Here is a 20,015-nt window from a genome sequence, read left to right as displayed (position 1 = left end):
TGATCAGTATCAGGCTTAAATATATGGAACTGTCTTGACAATCTGTAATAAATACAAATTCAGATAAAATGTTTTCTGGAAAAAGTTGAAAGAATGGAAAATAACAATAGGGTTAAGGGGGTTGTGCAGAACAATTTCAGATTCTGGTCGCATGAAAATGCATCACCTTTTTTGTACAGTCAAACTACAAGGTAAGAAAACTTAGACTAAGGTCAGCAGGGACCACCTGGAGAAGAGGGTCACCTCCAGGCGCACAATGACTCTAAAGAATGATCAAGCTGCCCAACACAAATTCCAAGGATGACGCTGAGACATGATAGACTAATGCAGCCCATGGATGTTAGGAATTTAGCGGCCTGGGCTTTATGAAGGCTGGACACAATGACATCATTATCCTTCCTGCCTTCACCATTGTGAATGGTATCTCTAGCAGAAGGGCTTGCTTCCGTAATGTAAATGGCAATCCTTTCAAGTACAACTGTTGCAGGAGCTCTGCTTGTGCACGCATACCAACACGATCTAACACATTAGTCCCATTTCTTGGCAGCATCCCCACAAGTTTCACCCCACATCTAAATGCAGCAGCAACCCCAGGTATGCCCAAAGATAACATCTCTTGTTATAAAATCCTTGTAACAGTTCTCTTAAGAGAACTCTGGCACCAAAATTTTCAATTGTTCCACTATACCTAGGGAGAATTCCATATTGTGGCATCCCACTCTTCAGGAGAAGGGAGCATCTAAGATTTGCAGATGCTTATGGACAAAAGAAATGGCCAAAATCAGAGAGTCCACAAAATCTTACGAAGTTCTATTAAGTAAATTACACACACTGCATGGAAACAGTTATATTAGTCTCTGACCTTGTACAAGAATGTGGCAGTGGGTTTAGGATAAAGGAGGGAGGTCAAAGGGAAGAGAGAAAGAGAGAGAAATGTATTAAAGAGGAAGAGAAGGAAAGGGATAAAGGGAGAAGGAGAGATCAGTATTCCTGGCTCCCTCACTGATGTAGCTGATGGGGTTTGCAGGGTCCTGGGGTGCACACACACCTGGGCTTTGTGGGTACCTTTTTATAGATGAGTTTCCCTGCACTGCAGGTCAATTACTCCCTCTCTCTGTAATTTAGTTACTGTGGAAATGGGTTGGAGGTTTCACGGTATTTGGTGGTCTCCATATCTTCCCACAGCCCATGCCTGCTTCTTGACCTCATTCCTGCACTTGGGCTGTGTTGTGTTGTGCTTATCTCCAGGAGCCAGGACAAGGATGTTTGTCCAAGGAATGTGCTGCTCTACCTCCATGTGGCTCCTTCTCCAGCCACATTCTGTTCATTCTCCCAGTCTGCTGTTGCTAACAATCCTTGGCTGCTGGTACCAACAAACCTTGGTTGGCTCCACAGCCACCCGGCTATCAGTGTTTGAGATTAGCTCCACTATCTTCTGGGCTTCTACACAGATTCCTTGCAAACTCAGCTCAAAGCTAAAAGTCAAGATTCCTTTCTTTATATTGAGCCTCTGTCTTGCAGAGCTTGTGCACCTGGATTATGTTGACTCTCTGACGCTAGTGCAATATATTTTGGAAAAAGGTTAGTGCTGTTGAAGTGGTGTCATCAGGGTCAGGGCTGTAAGACCAGTTTGCAGTGAAGGGCAATATTTTATTAGATGAAGTGATATAAAAAAGAAAAAACAGGGCACAAAGAATATAAAAACTTCAGAATAAATAGCAAAAAAACTGCTCTGAACTTCAGCTCAGTCAGACCAATTGTCCAATGAGCCTGAGGGGGAAGGGTTGGTAGTGTGGAAAGTGAGAGAGCATTAGCAACAGGGAAGATAGTACCATCTGAGCTTGTCAAGAAGAGACGGTTTACCTGCAAAACAGAAGTAGAGCAGACTCCTGAACTAGGAACAGGGCAATATTCTTAACACAAGCAGTTTTCTCTCACAAATATGATAGGCAAGTAGAATGCCAAAGCACCAGAACAGTGGTGTCCAGACTGCCGTATGTGAACTGCAGCCTATTTCAGAAATCTGAAGAAAGTGACTGAGAAAAACAATTCTGCAGTAAGCTGAAACAGGATTTGGCTATCTGGATTTGCACCTGCACCTAACTGTTGTTTACTGGCTGGAAAACTGAAGAGGTTGCAAATCCCTGTAACAGCAGATAAGAATCCTGACACATTGTCCTGGGGTGACCTTATGATTCTTGTATCCCCAATGGTCTGTTTTGTTTATGCTGGATATTAAATTCTGCACCTTTAAGACAGGTTCCGAGAGCAGAGTAGGGGAAGAGAAGAAGCGCGCAGTTTGTTTTCAGAAACTGCACTCACTCCTCCGCATCCTCCACAAGGACTGCGTTTGTCCGGAGCACAGACGGACAGTGGGAAAGGGCTCTCCTTTGCTTTTAGTTAGTTTGTAGCTAGCTGAGGCAGAGAGGTTCCCCAGACTGTGTTTCTCCTTTTTTCTGGGAACTGTTCAAACCTGTTCTGGACTGAAAATCCAGAAAAGCACCAGGAACTGACATCTGTGGCCCACGGGGGCCAACACACTGCATTGCCTCACAGGAGGGACAGATAAGAGACTGAGTAAGCCAAGCTACACCTCACAGCAAGGAGTTTCTGAATTTGTCATCTGTACAGACAGCAAGAGGTTTTATTGTTTAATATTATTATTTTTTTATGCTTGTGAATACTTTTCTTGTTAAATTAACTGTTTTTCCACTTTTCTCCAAGGAAATATTTTCCCGAACCAGTCAGGGAAGGGGCCACTTGAATTTGTTTTTCTAGAGGAATCCCATTTGGAGGTTTTCTCCCAAAATTTGCAATAAACCAGGACGCACAGGTAGTAGGTAGGATTTGCCTGCCAGGCCTGGTCAAACCTTTGCAGTGTTCAGTGCAGAATCTTCTCTCCAAATCTGATGTACGGAATCACAGGATCATTTTGGTTGGAAAAGACATCTGAGAGTGAGTCTACTCTGTGACTGATTGGCAACTTGGCAATTAGAACAGAGCACTAAATATCATGTCCAGTCATTTCTTGAACACTTCTACCGCCTCCCTGGGCAGTCCATTCAAATGCTTCACTACCTTTCACTGAAGAAAATCTTCTTGATAAATATTTAGAGTGAAGGTCTTTGTTCCCAAGCCTCCACCAATTCATTCCTTTTTTGGAAGCTTTGTCAGTGCAGCAAGCCATTTTCTCATTTATATTTACTCCATGTACAGTAGAAAGAGTCTACAACACTTTGGTCCTGGTATCCCTGCTTAGTTTTCTCCCATTCCAAATGCTCTTGGGCTGGATTCAGTGTGATTTTCAGAGACACATTCCAGCTGGCACTACACCATTTGACAACAGCATCTGAAGAGCTCTCAGCCTTTGTTGTTTTGTGCAGCACACCAAATTTCCATTTTGATTATCAAAGGATTGCCAAGCCATGGTGGAAGAATGCTAATAATACTGATTAAATCCACACAGATTATGGAGCTGCAGACATATGTGTCACAAAGCTTGTGAAACTTTGTTTACAGCTGTAATTGTCCCAGTGCAATAGTAATAAACCAGAATATCAACAGCTGCATCAAGAAAATCAACAATACCTGTGCACTGTTTGATCTGAATTTCAATTTTGTTCAAAGGACCCTCTGTCCTACTGAGAAAAAATGAGAACAGGCAGATCTTGCAGCTCTTCAGCAGAACCTGTTGTAGCTCTTGCACATCTATTCAGTAAGTGTAAAGGATGCAGACTGGCTAAATCTATCTTCTATGCAGAGAAGGCAGAAGCACAAAAAACACCAATTAATTTTAACATACTGTTTAGGGTAAAAACAGATTTAATGCCCTTTCTATTTGCATGGAGAATATGGGCTCAAGGGATAGAGGGTGAGCAAACAGCAGTAAAGGATCTCAGACAACAGCAAAGGTCAAGAATCATGGGACATCATCACTGGTGGCACCAGGAACTGAATAGTCTGAACATCATCTTCACCAGCTCTGCCTGCTCAGCACCAAGCAGGGACCAACTTCCACACAGGGTAAGTAAGCCTGGCTTTAATATGCCAGGCCTTGCAATGATGCACAAAGAGTAAGGACCACTGCACTTTGGACAACCAGGGGTGCTATACAAAATGGAAAAAATGCACAGCAGGAAGCCTAAATGGAAGAAACGTTTTTGTTTGAGGGTTTTTTTTTCCCCTCCTGACTCACAACCCAAAACTCCTCATCTCAGGGAGTCAAGTTTTACTTGACTATCCTTCCTGCCATCTGTCCCATCATCACTGAATTCAGGCTGCCGGAAGCTTCTGCTGTGCCAATCTCTCCCTGTTCTCCATTGATCCTCACCATACTTTGACTTTCTCCTCCTATAGTGCAGCTATTTTTTGTCCTGAATTTCCCCATGTCAACAGGGTGCCTGTGTCCAGCCTCGCAAGAGGAGACGTTTATCTTAATGTTAAGTGCAGAACTGGTTCCAAAATGCCCTGTTCCTAAGCCACGAGGGTCCCTCTCAGGGCCCTGTCGTGGTATCCCTCAAGGGGATTTCTCAGGGGGTCCCTCACACGGTGCCTGAGAGGTCTCCTCAGAGGAATCCTCGCAAGGGCTCTCATGCGGTCTATCAGGGCGTTCTTCAGGAGATCACTCGTGTGATAACTCCCACGGCCCCTCCTGGGTCTTCCCGGGGGCCCTCTGGGTGTGCTGGGGATCCCCAGGGGCTCCCCCGGAAGGCCCCCGGGGGACCCTCAAGGGTACGCTCACGGGGTCCCTCACACGCCCGCGGGCTCGCCCCTTCCTTCCGCCCGCGCACGCCGGCGTAGGCGGTCACGTGAAGGCGGAAGGACGAGGCGGGCTTTCCCCCGCGCGGGCTGCTCACGTGGACACCGGGAAGGGGCGGGAGGCAGAGGCGGAAGAAGGCGCCCGAGCATGGGCGCGCGCTGGCGGTGCGTGAGGGGCGTGGGGCGGGGCTGCGCGCGACCGCGTCGCGGCACGTTACGTCACGTGGGGTGGGGAAAACGACCCCGCGCGCGCGTGGAGGAGGAGGAAGGAAGAGGTCACGTGACGGTCGCGGGCGCCGCCGCCGCCGCTTTGTGAGCGCACTGGGCAGGTACTGCGCGCGCGGGGGGCGCGCGGCCCCCCCCCCCCCCCCCAGCCGCCCCCGTCCCCGGCCAACGGTCCCCGCGTGCGGCCGCTCTCCTCCTCAGCCGCCCCCTCGGCCCCGCGGGCCCGGCCCCGCTTCACCCGGCCGGCGGTCCCTCGGTCCGCGGGTCTGTCGGTGTCCGCCCGGGCCGCCCAGCCCCGGCCCGCCCGCCGACGGATTGCGGGGGGACTCGGCATTGCCCTACTTTCCGCGGCGGCCGCCCCGGGGAAGCTTCGCCCTGGCCTAGATCGCCGTCCCCCCCCCCTCCGCCCCCCTCCTCTCCCGCTCAGCAGGGCCGCGGGTGCGGGCAGCGCCCACCTGACTGGGGAGGGGGAGTCCGCCTGGCCCCGGGAGAGGTGGGTTCTCTCTGCACCCCCTGACATCAGCGGGAGGGAGTCCTGCACACCGTCCGCCTTCGAGGAAGGGTTCTCATCACATCTTGGAGGTGCTCGTCCCCTACACCGAGGGTTTCTCTCTGGCGGGTTGGCCCCTCTGGCTCGGGGGGATGTGAGGAAAGTGAGACCACTTGGACCCTGCAGATGAGGAGTGGGGCTGGCGGCAAGAGTCAGGCCAGAGGGGAGGTGGCAGCTCGGGAAGTGAACAAGTGGATGATGAAGTATCGATCTCTGACTTACGCAGGGCTTTACTTCCATGTTGTCGTTGCTCACCCCCTTCCCAGGTATTCCCTCGCTGGTGGTGGGGGTTCACAGCTACAGACAATAACATCTCAGCAACTACTGTGGGTTACTTGAGGACATGGCAATGAATGAACCGTTCTCTCCGTTAACCTTCTCCACCTTAGTCCTTCCTTGCCGTCGGCTGTGCGTGGTTTCTTGGAATAGGGTGTCATAGCAGGGATTCGCTCTTGGCCTGACTTACCTTGCCTTCAAGAACAACGACAAAAGAGCTCTTCTGCGTTTACTGCTGTTGCTGAAGAAACTTGCAGCAGGGAAGTGAACTGGTAGGCATTCCTGTGCAAGAAGCTGGATGTAGAAAGGACCTGGTTCATGTTTGACACTAATGGCAAGCGTCTGAACTCTCTGATGTGGAATAGGTTTAAAAGCTTGTGCTGGAATGTGTGCAGCGCTGTTGGGTGCCACCTGGGAGAACGGTGGACTGGTTTGAAGCTTCTCTCTTGTAAGAGTGTTAGCACCAGGAGTGTGGATGTGCACAGCACCCTTGGTTGTATTCAGAGGAACGGGATGTTTTTTGGAGCAGAAACTCAGAGTTTGCTATGGAGCTGTGTGAAGGAAAGCTGTGAAAGGGGAATGGAGGGGCTGTCCTGGCCTGAGAGCAGCTGGTTTTTTCCAAGTAGAGAAATTGGAGCTGGATGTGAGGGAAGGGAGGGGGAGCAATGCTTGCCATTGAAACAGAGCCCTTCACAAAAAATGTCAGCGACTCAGGCTCCTGGCTTTTACTTCTTTAATATTTACCGGATCCTTTAACAATTCCCTTGGTTGTATCACATTCTCCAATGGAATCTGGGTTTGGATTCCTACCTGACTGACTCAGTATTTATACCTGGGCCCAATCACTCTGCAGTGGTTTGACCTAACTTGTTTAAAGAATTTATTTTTAACCTTACACTAGGTAACTTGAAAGCAAGCAAGGCTAAATCACTTTGCAAGATTAATGATGTTTTGTGACTCCTGAAAATGAGCTGGCTTCTGTGTTTATAACCTCAATAATGTTGGTAACTTTGGAGGTGGGGAGGTGTGGGAATTGTACAAGCTCTGTTCTACTTTTTTATAGTTGTAGTTTTATCAGTGTGTTGATTTTGAAAACTGTCTGTAGTAAAAAAAAAAAGTGACGTTTCTGAAATTTATTTCTGAAATTCTGTTTCAGTTGCTTTGGCCCATTCTCCATAAACCTCCTAGCGCCATGACTTGCAGAAGGGTTTGATTGTTTGAGGGGATGTAGAAGCTACAGACTCACCACTGAAATCTAAGGAAGCTAGGGGAAAACCAACAAAATAACCTTGTCTCTTACCAGAAGCTGTTATTTTTCAACTTTTTTTTTTCTTTGGCTCTGCCGGTTTTTTTGAAGCTGTAGTTCTAGAATCTAGAAATAGATTGTTGATTTCTTCCATGTACTTTTATTTTAGGTGATGGCTGCCTTGTAAAATGCCATCTTTTGGTATGCTTTATATTTGTTGCTGGTGTTGTCCTATTGATATTAGTCACAGCAGAGTAACATGCTGATGAACAATGCTTGAAAGGTGTATGTGTAATATACTGTTAATGCTCTACTAATGATCAACACTGAGAGTCTTACTATTAGTAGTAATGTTTACTTGCAGTTTCAGTCACGTTTAGTACCAGTACTTAGAATAGATACTAGGAGTAAAACTTCCAGATCTGTTAGAAATCTTTTTATTTGTCTTTGTTTCTTATTTGGTTGAAGCACATAGGCAGGACTCTGAAGACCTATGTTCAGTGCTTCAGCCTTGTATGGCCTTGCTGAAAGAGAAGTCAAGTGACTTGTCCCCTTTGTAAAATACAGATGAGAGAAACTGTGTTGTATTTGAGACTTCAGAATTATGAAATGGAAGAGTTAATAGTGATATCCACTGCAGTGTTGTTATTCTGCTGGAGCCTTTGGTTTAGGTTTATTTCTGATACAGACTGTTTACTTGTAGGCCATCAGGTCCTATGTGCTTTTCAGAGAAGACCTAGTTTTGACTTGCACTGTTTTTCATATAACTTCCCTAAACAGGTTACATTCATTAAAGTGAGAGCTGGGATGAAAGGTTGTGAAATGCCTCCTTTGCAATTACTTCAGGTTCATATTTTACAAAAAACCTACAAAGGGTTTGTCTGTTTTGCTCTAACATGAAAGTCCATGCTCTTTGATATTGGCCATCTGCACTGGGAGTCTGTTGGAACTTCCCTTCTGCCTGGGGCTCCTGCAAGGCTGTTCCTTCCACAGATGTGGTACCCTCAGCCCTTCTCTCCCCATTACTTCTCAATGCTTCAAGGAGTAAACAGGGACTAAAGGCAGTTTAGAGGTGGTATGATCTGATGCCTAAGATCTCATGGCTTGCTTAGCCTGCTTTTACCACATCATAAATACTTTGCTGACCATATTGTTTTACTTATGTTCTCTTTAGATTGTAAAACCTGTAAAATAGGTTATGTGAACAGCTTTGTGCAGCTCCCTTGGATGGAGTTGTTTCCATTCTCAAGGCTATTGAAATTCTATTTTTTTTTTGACCAGCTCTCTTTGTGGAACCTGCACAATAGTGTGGCTTCTTTTAAAGGTAAAATTGTCAAGATTTTTTCCCCTCTCTTCCCAAGCTTCTTAAATCAGTCCTCCAACAGATGTGCTTGGAGGAGACTTAACCTGGCTGAATGTGGCATTTTGCATTTAAAAACAGCGAAATGTTTCTTGAGAGAGCTTTGATATTTCTTGAGACTTACGATTTGCCTGAAGTAATACTCCTGTGGTGAAACTTACAGGGGGTTTTTTTCTCTGCTGTATCATACAGGAAATACAGTTTGTTGCTGTAGAAGATGCAGGCTCAATGGAATTGGTGTTGCAGAATAATTCAGTATGTGAATCTACAATTAAATGAATAAAACACAAATACTTTGTTAACCTCCAGATTTGAATCATCAGGTTGCACTTTACCTCAGTCTGTTAGGACGTCCCGTGGTTGAAGGTGTAGTATTTGAATTCATTAATTATGACCATGCTCCTAAACATTTTTAATGGTTAGCTGGAGAGAGTCTTTGTGCAGTTTTATTGCATCTGGTATTTGTTTTATCTAGAATATTTAATTTGTATTTCTTATGACTAAAGTAGTGTTTTTGCAAGTAGGATGACACTTTAGAGACTATATTGAAATTGCCTTTGAGGAAACAAAACGCATTATTTGTTTCTACTCCATTTGTTTTGCTTAGTGGCTTGAGTTTGATGGATGTATAGTAATATGGAATGAGGCATATGGCTCCAGAAACCCTTTTGCTTCCTGTTCCGGTTTGTCTTTAAATATTACTTGAATCATGGCTATTTTGTCCTCAATGCTTGGCTGTTGTACTGTTTCATTATCTTTGTTTTTCCATATTTGAAAGCTATTGCTGATTTATTTTTTTCTCTGCTCTTCTTTGATTTTCAAAGTCATGTGTTGTCTTACACACAATTTCAGCAACAAGAATCCAAAAGGAATCCTGGTGCCAAACCTTGCACTACTGTTGGGCTGTACATAGTATATTGTATTCATGAAACTGTGGTTGATGCATTTGATGGGTTTTGTCCCAAGAGATGGATATCTGCTTTTATTTCAGCTTTCAGTCACACATTCTGGAGATCACTGACTTGTGATCCATTTTTGAGACTGACATAAGAGAGACCTAAGTTAGTGATGTTAACTTTGGGTGACTAAATGTGATGAGGGGGAACAGTAATGCACTTCCCGGTCTTGTGCTTCACTTTCTTTTATTAGCCACTGAATGAGTTTCTGAATGTTTTGAACATGGGGTAAATGCCAAGGGGTAGCTGTCTGAAATTTCTTTAAGAGGAAGACTGGAATAGACTTATGAGGTTGGTGAAGTTAAGTTAATAAGTATGTGAGAGTGTTTGTTTTTCCTTAGTGTTTGAGAAAACACTTTCTGATAAATGTCTTCAACCTGTTGGGTTTCTTTGCTGTTTCTTGAAGTCCAGATTAGCAGCAATGCCCAGGAACTCTTCTTTGCATCTTAGAAAAAGATGCTTATTATATTTTTTTGAATAGTTTTCTGTTATAACTTCAATTATAAAAGTCATTTCGGCTTCACGCCTGTACTCCAGTTTTTGTTATCTATCATTTTATTTATTTATTTTATCATTTATCATTTATTATCCAGTGCATGTTTCTGGATTTTGTCCCAATAACTTTTAGCCTGTCTGATTTAACTGAGGATTCAATTTATTTTCTCTTTATTAGTGTTGGACCAGAAATGCTAGAGCTTAAGAGTTATCGCTAATGAAGCTTGTGACGTGTTTTTGATAACAACTTTTCTGTTAAAGGACTTTCTTGCCTTTTTACTTCACTTCATCATGGGATAGCCTAGGCTCACAGGGACTTGTGGAGGTGTTCTAGTCTCCCTTGCTCAAGCAGGATAATCTACAACAAGTTGCCCAGGATTATGCCTGAATATGTTTTGAATATCTCCAGTAGAGACTCTTCCACCTCATTGGGTAACCTGTGCTGTGCCAGTGCTTGTTTGCCCTCAGGGCACGAAAGTGTTCCCTGTTGTTCACAGGGAGCCTCCCGTATTTCAGTCCGTTGGCGGTGGTCCTGTCACTGGGCACTGCTGAAAATAGCCTGGCTCTATCTATGTAACTTTCCTTCAGATATGTAGACATATTGGTGAGACACCACATCCCCCCTAGGCTTTTTTGTCTGGGTTCAGCTACTTGGCATAGTCAGATCTGTAGTCCTTCAGGCAAACTCAAATTCATATGTCCTTACTGGCCTCTGAGAAAGAGACCAATATGTATTAAGCATTGGATTTAGTGTGGGTGGTGTGTAATCCATTGTTCTTGGTTGGTCGAGAAATAGGTGGGTTTAGTGAAAGTACTGTGAAAATGCAGTAAGAGGCATATTTCAGATTGGAATAATTTCTGTGTTTGCAAATGAGGAGTAATTGTCTGTCCTGGTTCTAGCTAAATTGAATACAATAATTCCACAGTCTGTGAGGGAAGAAACAGGTTTAACATTTGATTGTCTGATAATGATAAAATTGCCCAGGTCATTTGTATGTTCTGTCTAGGAATTGCATGGATTGCAAATGATGACTTAAAGTAGAATACATCATTTAGGAGAGGTTAGACTGAGTTCTTACTGTATATTGAACCATCCATTTTATGGAGCTGTGTACATCAAAATTATTTTTAAAAGTACTTTTTCATGAGACTAAAGCCCAAACTTTACAGAACTATATGAGTCCTACATTAGAAGAAAGTGGACCAGACGTGTTCTTGTGCTCTCACAAGTCCAGCCACCTTCCCCAAAAACCCCAATATCTCCACAGCTGTAGAGAAAGGTTGAAATCAAGTTAGATGGTTAAAATTACTTTCATAGTTACAGTTACTAAATGTGGGAAGTGCTGGGATGACTCTTGTAGAACAGTCATCCAAAATGAAACATCATTGAGGTGTAGTTTCTACTAAGAAACCTACTTCAAATATTCGGATGACTTGGCTCCCTTGCTGATTCTGTGGAGTGTTGGGGAGTGCTTTTGAGAACTTTGGCTAGAGAGAGAGTGAAGCAAGAATGTGTAACTTTTATATTGTTCTCAATAAACAAATCTATAAAAATGACTGATGAAGAGAAGATGTTCAAGTGTTTCATTAATAGTGAAATGACTCATCCTCTATAAAACATGATAAACCATAATGCAAGAAAATGCAGAACCATCCCTTTTTATTTAATTCTAGTACATAAGTAAAAATTGAACACAAAGACATATTGAGTGAGGTATCTTGCCTGTCAGCTGAAAACAAGGTGATTTTGAACATTTGAGCCAGACTCTGGTAACTAAAGGCCTTTCCACCCAGCAGAAAGGCAGGAACTGTTTGGAACTGGAACTGAATGTAGGGGAAAAGAAATGAAAGAGTTGAGCAACTGGAGTCAGCATAATTTTCCTTCTTGGGATTTCGTTTAGAACTGGTGAGTGGCCTGAAGCTGGTTTTATGGTTGTAGGTCCTCTTTATTGATAGATCCTGGTTGAAAAGCTGACATGTAATTCCTTTTCCAGTTGCTCCACGGTACTGGAGAAAAGTTTGGATCAGTTGTTAACATGGACTTTTGATGATACTTTCCTTGACTTAACAGACAGATTTTAATGAAGCATGTAAAGGGAAAAGGACAGAGTGAGTTGCTTGTGGAGGAGCAGGAGGAGGATGTGGCTTGGGGCTAGTTACAAGACAGGTTTGGAGTGAGGGAAAAAGGGGGAGGAGTTTGGTATTCTTGATCTTGATATGATAGATTGCTACTTAGATTCTTTTGTTCAAATTATTTGGAGTCTGATTCATATAAGCAGAATCAGTAATGCTGGGGAACCTTAGGTGTGTCTTAACAAACAAAATTCCTGGTTTGATGAACTGCACTAAAAATGAGTAATGAAATAATGCCAGGAATGAGCCCTAGTGGAGTACTTGGGGGAGAGAAAGAGGTCTCTGTTCTCAACATCTGTTTTGGCTGTTAAATCTGCCTGGTGAATTGTTTGGCACTGAGACTATGTTTCAGTCCTTTGAAATGGTATTGCTCTGTTAGTGTGTAGTGGCTGTGTCTCTGGTAATGCTGACTGCTGAGCTGTGAGGTTGTTTTACATCTTACTTTTGGTATTCCTACAAATGTGCTTTTGTTCTGCATTTATGGCTATGTGCAGTGCAGCACTGACAGCTTACTGTATTCCCCAGTTTATATATGAGCAGATATACTGGAAAGACTGTGAAAGTATTTTTAAGATAATTTTTTTTTCTTTTCTAGAACTGAAATGTTGAAGGGGATAAGCTATCTCTTCTGACACTCAGTAATTCTGAGGAAAGTTAGCTCTCTTTGTAGATTCACTTAGTCATTCTGTTGAATAAAATAAGAATATTACCACCTCTTACATTTCCTGAAAAATCTCAACTTCATGCTTCTCAAATTCTCTGCCAGGTGAAGTGACCTCATGTAAACATAGGTCAAACACTGTGCTAAACTTTGCTAAAATGTATATATGAACTTCATTGATTTTGTTACAGTTAAAACCTAAAAGCATTAATCTGGAAACAATAGCAAAACCTGAAAACAGAGCTTCACACTAGGCTGATTTATCTAAATTCATGTTTGGGCATTGTAACTCTATTGTATTTTGTGCTGATGTGGTGTTTATAGCTGGAGAGGTCTGGGCCTCTCCTGAAATCTTAAAAGACCAACTGGGAGGAAGTGGTATGTTTAGTTCTTCCAGGACTTGGTGTCCATTGACCTCCCAAGCATTAAACTTCAGGGATGTATCAAAACATGTTGAAATACTGACCTATAATATGTATTCTTCATCTCTCTTTTTCAGAAGTTATATATATATATATATATATATATATATTTAAAATCGCCCAAATTTCTAATTAAAAAAAAAGAAGTAGACGTACCCCCCAGTTTAACAAAAAAACAAAAAACAAACAAACAAACAAAACCCCAAAACAAACAAACAAACAAACCCCCAAAAAACCCCAAAACAAACCCAAAAAAACCCAAACAAAAACAACCACCAAAAAACAAACAAACAAAAAAGAAAAATAGATCTGCATTAAGCTTTGGATGAATTTAAAAGAAAAAAGCTCCTTTTGAAGATGATAATGGGAATGTTTTCCAGTTGTATTCAGTTCAAAACATCACAGCTCCAAGAGGCTTAAAATTAACCAAAACACTATCATATGTTTCTGGAATGTTCAATTCTTTTACAGCAATTGGTAATCTTGCTAAATCCCTAGAACAGTGCAACTAAAGAAATACTCGTTTGTAGTCTGAGAATTTTAGATTGACATTAGTGTACTTCTGACTGTTCAACAACTTGCATTTCAGTCATGGTAAAATGTTTGCTGACAAGTGAGTTCCAGATAAGCATTTGTTTAATTTTAATTACCTCAGAAGTAAAATTACAGCCTTTAGTGTGTTCACATATGCTTGTAAGGTAGATTTTTTTTTTCCACCAGGTTTTGGCCTAGTTTTTCTTCTTACTTAATGTAGTTGCATTTCTTGATTTCTGTTTTATTCCTTGTTTGATTTTGGTAGGAATTGACAAATCAGTCAAACAAAGGTTTGTGTTCTCAAGTGTACTTGCATATTAGAATATGTGTAAAGTTTAACATAATCTCAGATATGGAAGACCTTAACTCTTGGTACTGTGTATGCTAGGAACTTTCTGGGTTTTATTTGTTCTGTATACAACATTTGAGATTTTAGAATGGTTTTAAGGGAAATTATGTCTCTGGCTCTTAGAATGAGATAACTAATTTAAACATGCTTTTTCCTTCCCATTTTCTTTTTCTAGCAAAATATAATATGAAATGAGCACAAAATGTTTATCTTGGAGGTATTTGCAGTTCTTCAAATGGACTTCCTTGAATAAGTGGAAGTAAAAATTCCACTCTTTCAAGTTGCTGTTTTCAGCAGTTGCATGTGTACTCCATAATGTTTAAATGCAGTGTTGTTTTACCGCACTATGAGTCCCTTGCATTTGATCCTGGGCAGAAATTCATATGATGTAGCTGTGAGCTCACCATATCTTCCAACAAATCTCAAAAACTCAGACTTCAGTGCAGTGTTCTTTTTAATATCAAAACTAAGGTCATTCTAACACCTTTTTCCTTAGAGTTTTAGGGCATAACAACAGGGTCGGTAAGTATGCTTTTTCTAATATTAGACATCAAAAACTGCTGGAACCAAAAGGACAGTACCTACTTAGAAGAGGGTTGTATACTTTGAAAGAAACTACCTAAAGCCCTGCAGAATGGCAAATTTCAGTGTTCTGAAGGTGAGACAATGAGCAGGTTTTTAGCTGTTTACTTTCTGCTGATTGCAGTTTTGGGTGACTGCTGTCTCTTGTACTTTTTCCCCGATGAGGGAAGGTGTGTTGCATTCACCCTTTTAAATGTTATTTTCACTTAATCTACTGTTTTAAGTTGTTACTAGTTTTCAAAAAGCCATGTTTTGAATAGTATACTCATTGAACTTGAAAAACAGTCTTGTGTTAAATTGAGAACACATTTAAGGCATCATACTGTTCTCATTTTAAACTTGCCTGCCATTGGTTTCTGCATTTATTTACAGTGTCATCTTGGCTTTTTCAGCAAGTGTGCTTAACAGCCCCCTGCATGCTAGAATTTTAAAACAAGGCTCTCTAAATGACTGAAAATTGTTACTGGGTTTAAAAAGCTGTTACTTAAGTTTGTAATGCAATCTTTAGAGTTTGTAATATTTTATCTTGGTTACTCCTTGCTCATCCCTTGCTTGATTTCTGTGCACATAAAGCTTTCTGTTTTGCTTGGAGAAAACTGATGTTTACAACACATTTTCTGAAATGGTTTTCAAGATTGTCATTGTCAAACAATTTGTTTAATGAAGTTTTGATATGTGTTGTATGCTCTTTGTGTTAAAATACCTGTAATATTTTGATGCTGTTGTCAGAGTTGAACACTGCAGTTACCACAATGTGTATTCCAGGTGCCGTCTTGGAATTCATATGTGTACTGAGGATGAGGTGTACAGTTAGTATAAATCAGCTGTTTCAGGAGCTAAGATGTGTATTGAGTACAACTCCGCTTTATTTTGAAAGTGAGTAACTTCATCTTGCAGGAAAGTGCTTGGTCTTTCAGACTTACACTGGTAAAATGGACAAGTCACTACTGTCTTCTTGGATGTTTTAAAAGACACATTTTCTATGTAGGCATTTTAATGGCTTAGGCATTCTATGGCTTAGCTTGAACAGTAATATAAACCTGGTGTACCTGTGTGGAATTGGGGACTGTGATTCATTACTATGCTGTACTCAACTAACTCAGACTACAAAAATGTATTAAAAGGGAATGTTAACTTTGTGAAGATAAGGGAATACATTAATATAGAAAGGATTTTTTAATGGCTTAACAGTAGGAAGAAAGTTTTGAAGAAAACCTTTATAAACTTGTTCAGATTTTGCAAACTTAAAATATTACTCTTGCCCGTTTGTGAATTTAATTGTGAGTTAGTTTGACTTGGAAAGGTATGGTGGAAGAGAGTGAAACCTCCTACTGGAGATAGAAAACATAAATAACATTTACGTCAGACCAGAATTGCAGAAAAAGGTACAGATGGAGCTGGAACAGTGGCCATGGGTCTCAGAAAAAGCATACAGGTCATTCTCCACCCCATTTATGTTTAGAGAGAAAGTAAATACTGAATTAACTGCAATAAAACTGTAGGCAGTTTGACACTTTATGTGAGCACCATGTCTCTTTGGTATCTTCCTCAGAAAGTTTAAGAAACTAAGAAGTGGGAGATGAATTTCATTTTGATTTAACTTCAAGAGTGAGAACAGCGTGGATGACTGTATTCAGGCTGTTAGATTGAATTCTGCATAGAGGGCTTTTTGTTCGCCTGCTCCTTTCTAGTAAGTTTTAAGTTGTAAAGAGAGTTAATCCTTCATCTCTTTTGAAAGTTTGGTATCATTTTGGTACAGATGAGGTAGACCTGACCCCACATGAATTCTGGAATGATGGAATGACTGAATTTTACAACTTGTGTGTCCCAAGTTGAGAAGCTGGTTGTGAGCCAAGTAATTCTCAAAATCAGGTGGAAAAGCTTGGGGTAATCCCAAGTTTTCTCACTGAAGCAAGTTAACATGAGGAGTAGTATCAGAATAAACTTGTCAAGCTGCGTGTGTAAAGCTTGACAAAATGGTAGTAGTGGTAGTGACTATAGAAACAGCAATCCGGTGGTGGTAGAGAAATGGAAGTGATCTTTGATGGCTTTCAGTTCTTGGTGCTGTTTCAGTTGTTTCTTGTTTCTGAGCACCTGACTGTAAGTTTGTAAAAGGATTTCACTCACTTCTCACAGTGTTTAACTTTGAAATGCTAAACTAAGCCAAATGGCTAATAGTTTTTATTAAGATGTTATGTACAGTGATTCTGAAGAATGGAAATGGTTAAAACTGCTTTACAAACTATTATTTCTTTTCCTCCTGCTGAAACTTTAAATTCAGAGTTGTGAAAACAAAAACAAAAAACAGAGCTTTTTTTTATTTTGATGGATATTCCTGCCTAAGATGAATCTTGAGAAATATCATGATCTGGGACAAAAATATAGAAAGATGTTCTGGAATATTTTGCTTTATTTAAAAGTGTTTTTCTGCAAGTCTCCTAGCTTTCTGTGATCTTCTGAATATATGAACATATTACATGGAGTGTTTTGTGTTGGTAGTCTTCCTTTGGTGTCTAGTTCAAGGGTAGACGGGTGCAGGAAGGGTACTGAGCTATTTGGTGTTGCTACCAAAACTGAAAATCAAAGGTCTGCTATCGCATCTTATAGATACAGCCTTACTGATTACAGAATGTATTTCCTTCTATATCACTTGCGTCTTGTAATTGCAGCATTGCTTTTTTTTGTGAGTGTTGTAACGTGATCTGATGAATGGCATAAGTCAGAATTATTCCTGATGCCTTGAGGGGCTACCTAGGACAGAGACTAGACAGCATTAAAGGAATGAAGTAGGTATTTATTAAAAAAGCCTTCAGAGATATACCTTGGACAATAGTCTGGCCAAGGCTACACCCAAGATGGCCAACAGGTCACATGTTTTCACACATTTCTAAGTTTTGGTCCATTTACATATTGAGGTTAATTGTCCAATTACAGCTTTAGGTTATGAAATCCCATCCTCCCAGTTTGCTCTCCTCAATTTGCTGTTGTTTATACTTTTTGGGCCTGAAGGTCCAACTGTGCCCTTGGTTCTCTGGCTGGAAAAGGATTGTTGTGTCTAACTAAACTGTAAAGAGAACTTGGTAACACTTCATATGAAATTCAGAGTTATGAACGAATGCACTACAGAATCTGGAAAGTGTGAGAGCTAAAACTTAAGGCATCAATCCTGCCCTCCAAAACTTTTCTGTGATGGCAGTTTCTACTTTGTCCCTCATTATAATTTCCAGTGTGAATTAAATAGGGTGTTGGGGTTTTTTTAATGCAGTTGAGTGTGTTTCTACAAGTGTGAGAATGTCTGCTCTTGCTCGGCTATTTTTAGTTGTCTTGCTTGTATCTGTTTCTATTCAAAGAATTCCGTTGGAAGCTGTTCCAGGAGAGAGTGGTTTGGTGATGCTGGTGGGGGCAGGGAAAGCGCAAGCAAGGAGTGTGTTCTTGATCTGGCAGTGAGATGTCCAATATGCAGCTCTGCTTCCTGTGTGACACCTTGTTCCTGAGCTCCCCATTCCAAGAGAATTCCTCCTGCTGGGTATTGTTTTGGTAGATGTTACCTGGTTCTTGGTGTCACTTGGAATGCCTGGGTTTCTGCTTGAATCTTATTACTCGGTTTTTCTGTGGAAGCAGCAATTTATTTTAGGGACTGTTCAGGTATGGGCTGTTAGAGCAGGTAACTGGAATATGCATTTCTACCATTTCATAGCCAAAGCCGTCAGTTCCCAGTACTTGATTTTCCCCCCTGTTCTTTTTGTGAAACAGCTTATTTTATATTAGCTTTCCTAGTAGGTTGTTTTAAAAGTTTTCATTTGTTATTTAACAGCCTTTTTTTTTTTTTTTTTTTTTTTTTTTTTTTTTTTTTTTTTGTGATTGCATGCATTACTCATCTTGTGAGTACAGGTAGCTGTTGGTATAATGGTAGTGATAAATGGGGGTGATACAGTGATTTTTTTGTTGTTGTTGTTTCAACTGTTGTATCTTACAGTTGGTACTGTTGACAAACTGGAAGTCTGAGTGGTGTGTGTGCTGACAGCCCAAGCTTTCACTGTTCTGGAAGTGTCCTGCTGACATTGTCAGAAGAAGAGCAGGGAACAGTGGTTTTGAGACAAACCAGTCACAGTTAGTACAGGAAGATTATCAACCCTGTGCAGCATCAGTGGTCTACTTCAGTCTTATCTGAGATGCTTTGGCCTCTTAAGTTTTTTTTTAGCATTGTAGTATTGATGATTTAACCGGAGTGTGGCCTGAGTTCATACGTAATTTCATGTGTTCTTTGAAGAGAACATCTATAACCTGTGTAGTTGGTACTCCGCAGCTGTTTTCTTACCTACATATATATATGTGTGTGCTCCGAGCCCACATGGGCTCCTTACTGACCTCAGAGTTCATCTCAGGGTGGAAAGCTGTGCAAATTATTGCAGTCTGAAGAGGCTTTGCCTTGTGATTCTTTTAGTGGGGAGAGCCATTCAAAGAACTTCCAAGTCACCCAGCCCTGTTTTCCTCAATGGGTTTGTCTGGATTTCCTCATTTCCCCCTCAGAGGAGATTCTGTGAGTTTTTATGAGCTGTCAGAGTAAACAAACCTTGTCAAGGTGGGGCTTTTCATAGGGAATGGGTGAATGTTTAATTGTGTTATTTCTTTAAAAGTGATATCCATAGATGACTGGCAAAAGCATTGAATATTTAGTTAGGTTTACAAAATCATGGAAGATTGTTATGGGTGAATAAGTTGCTTTGCACTAGTTCGAATCTCTGTTTTAACACCTGAAGCTAAATGTAAACATACACTTCTGTAGCTAGGGGAAAAGCCTGTATTTTAGGCTAACATAAGCTATGTTTCTGTGGCTATTCTGATGTTGATTATGCCCTTTTCTGGCTAGAAGCACCCCCAAATTTTATGTGTAGTCTTCACTGTCAGTTACTAACTGGGTGCTAAAAGGTATCTAAGAGGTTGAACATGTGTTCCTAAGTAAACGTGATAGAAGTCTCTTTTCCTGCAAGATAATTATGTATTCAAATATATACTTTTCGTCAAAACTCTACTGGGAGTTCTTTTGTTTTTAAAATGCTAACAGGGAATAATTTCTAATTTTTTTGATTGCACTCAGTGGGCTTGACCAGGATCAAGTCATGCTCTACTGGATCCTGGAAAAAACAAAATACATTTCTACCTGTGTTGTAGTGATACATGTCTGCTAAAAGACAAGTTCTCCCTTTCCTCATGAACTTGATCCCTGTCCCTCCTGTCAGATTCAGCGGCTGTATAGCCACATAATTTTCCACTGGATAAGCTTGTTGAACTAACTGATTGTTTTGTGTTAGAGTGTTTAATTTGCTCCTGAGTGAGCTGACTGAACCCTCCTTCTGCAGCTGCAAGGTCATTAGCCTGATTGAAAGAAGGGAGGAATGTTTTGTGGTTAAGGAATAGGGGAGCCATGCCATTTCTGGTGATTACTCACAGTTTTGTGATATTAGATG

The 20,015-nt window shown here is 41.3% G+C and overlaps 1 protein-coding gene across 4 annotated transcripts in view; it reads left to right on the top strand.

Moving 5' to 3' along the window:
• The first annotated feature begins 4,945 nt into the window (after nucleotides 1-4,945).
• UBAP2 (ubiquitin associated protein 2) overlaps nucleotides 4,946-20,015 on the top strand; it is a 94,924-nt gene continuing 79,854 nt past the window's right edge. For all 4 annotated transcript variants that reach the window (XM_063422016.1, XM_063422015.1, XM_063422014.1 and 1 more), the window contains exon 1: nucleotides 4,946-5,087. The gene's annotated coding sequence lies outside the window, so the exon portion shown is untranslated. The remainder of the gene's footprint in view (nucleotides 5,088-20,015) is intronic.

Source organism: Prinia subflava, chromosome Z (genome assembly GCF_021018805.1).
Source record: "Prinia subflava isolate CZ2003 ecotype Zambia chromosome Z, Cam_Psub_1.2, whole genome shotgun sequence".
Classification (NCBI taxonomy): Eukaryota; Metazoa; Chordata; class Aves; order Passeriformes; family Cisticolidae; genus Prinia; species Prinia subflava.
The sequence above is the reverse complement of the archived record's forward strand: the minus strand, read 5'-3'. Positions and strand labels throughout refer to the sequence as shown.